The following is a 2357-nucleotide window of genomic DNA, read 5'->3' as shown; positions in this document are numbered from 1 at the left end:
CTTCTTTTTTTCTTGCCCTTGGAGGGCAGACATATTTTTCATTCTTGTTAGGAGGTCTTCTCCCAACATCTTCCACCACAATGTTCTCTCCATTTGGTGGCCTCCCATGAGGATGGAAATTTCATTCCTCAAGTTTATAAATGCTTGCCCTGCTACAAGCATTCAAAAGAGAAGAAACATGGTTAGAGGCATTAGATAAATCATATTCCAACCGTTTCTTACCAATTACCAAAGAAAGTTTATGATTTTTAACATCTATAATAGCTCCCGCTGTAGCAAGGAATGGTCTTCCCAATATGATAGGGATTTTTGGATCCTCCTCCATGTCTAGCACAACAAAGTCTGTGGGAATTATACTCTCACCTACTTCTACTAGCACATCTTCTACGATACCCATAGGGTACCTACATGAATGATCAGCAAGTTGCAGTGTCATAGTAGTAAGTTTAAATTTTTTTGAGACCTAATTGATTACAAATAGAATAAGGAATGAGACTAACACTTGCCCCCAAATCATAAAAAGCTCTCTCAATAAATTCAGTTCCTATATTGCAAGGAATATAGAAGCTTCCTGGATCCTTCAACTCTGGGGAAGTATTCTTCTCAAAAAGAGCACTTCATTCCTCTATAAGTGCTATGGTCTCTATATCTCCTCTTCTTCTCCTGCTTAACATGCTATCCTTCAAGAATTTGGCAAACTTGGGCATTTGTAAGATAGCATCAATAAGAGGCACTTCAACACATATCTCTTTAACTTTCTCCAAGAATTTGCCAAACTCTTCATCCTTCTTGAGCATTACAAGTCTTTGAGGAAAAGGGACTACTCTACTTTGTTAGTTAAGTGGAAGAGTCTCTTCAACCTTAGTGGTACTCTCCTCATCATCTTGAATCTGATTTGGTGTTGGAGGAGAGAGCTCTTCTTCAATTTGCATCCCTTTTGGAGCAGTCACTTGGGGATCTCCTAAGGTCTGCCCGCTCCTAAGTTTAATTCTATTACAATGCTCCATAGGATTAACATCAGGTTTACCAAGTAGTTGTCCTTGTGCTCTAGAAGATGAGGAAGCTAATTGGGCAATCTGGCTATCTTGAATCTTTTAATGTCTTTCAGAATTATCTATTCTCTGAGTAAGTTTCAAAATGTCCTACTTTATTTCATTCTGATTAGAGATAATTTCTTCAAACATCTTCTCGATTTTAGACATAGGAAAGCCTTGAGAAGATTGTTGCTGAAAATTCTGCTACCTAGACTGAAAATTAGGTCTTACCCCTATACATGGTCCTTGATCTTGATTATTTCTATAGGAAAAATTAGGATGACTTTTCCACTCAGGATTGTATGTATTTGAGTATGGGTTGTTCTGCCTTTGATTGAGACCCATGATGGTGTCACATTGCTCTAATTGATTGATTTGTGCAAAAATAGCTCCCAAAGGACATGAGTCATTAGAATGTTCAGATCTTCCACATACTTCACAAGATAAAACCATGGCATTGACCATACTTGAAGGAGCTCCCATGTTTTCAAATTTCTTTGTAAGAGCATCCAGTTTTGCAGCCAATAGAGTAACTGCATCAACATCAAACTTCCCTGATGCTTTTGTTGGGTTTGCATAGGAATAGCCACCACTTCTTTCATTCGCCCATTGATGATGGTCTTGTGCTACACTTTCAATGATTTCCTCTGCTTCATCCAAGCTTTTATTCATGAGTGCCCCTCCAGCAGCTGAATCAAGGGACACCTTAGTGTGATAATTGATGTCATTATAGAATGTGTATAACACAAGCCATTTCTCCAAATCATGGTGTGGGCATTGTCTAAGTATACTGTTATATCTATCCCAAGCTTCAAATAGAGATTCTGAGTCAGGTTGTTTGAAACTTGCAATAAGATTCCTCATATGAGCTGTTTTATTAGGAGGATAGAATTTATCAAGAAATTACTGCTCATATTGTTCCCATGTGGTGATGCTATTTGGAGCTAAAGAATTTAACCATTTCTTAGCTCTATCTCTCAAAGAAAACCCAAATAATAACAAGCGCACCGCTTCAGAAGGAACACCATTCATCTTCATTATGCCACATATCTCAAAGAAGACCTACAAGTGTTGATTCGAGTCTTCATGCGGTTCTCCACCAAACTGATTTTGCTGCACCATAGAAATGATAGATGGGTTGATCTCAAAATTATTTGCTTCCACTGAAGGTCTTGAAATGCTAGATCTAAACTCTCTAGCGTAAGGTACTGCATAATCCTTTAGTGGTCTATTCGCCATATTAAAATGTTCTTGTTTTGTTTGCTGTCTTTGAGAATTTTTCTTCTATAAAATGTTCTGTCTATCTTGGGATCTAGAGGAAGA

At 37.8% G+C, this 2357-nt stretch overlaps 1 non-coding gene across 1 annotated transcript; it reads left to right on the top strand.

The window, feature by feature from the left end:
• Nucleotides 1-1794: 1794 nt before the first annotated feature.
• Nucleotides 1795-1900, top strand: LOC122054498. Its single transcript, XR_006132799.1, has one exon. It is a non-coding gene; the product is annotated as a small nucleolar RNA R71 (small nucleolar RNA).
• The last annotated feature ends 457 nt before the right edge of the window (nucleotides 1901-2357 follow it).

Source organism: Zingiber officinale, chromosome 3A (assembly GCF_018446385.1).
Source record: "Zingiber officinale cultivar Zhangliang chromosome 3A, Zo_v1.1, whole genome shotgun sequence".
Classification (NCBI taxonomy): Eukaryota; Viridiplantae; Streptophyta; class Magnoliopsida; order Zingiberales; family Zingiberaceae; genus Zingiber; species Zingiber officinale.
The sequence above is the reverse complement of the archived record's forward strand: the minus strand, read 5'-3'. Positions and strand labels throughout refer to the sequence as shown.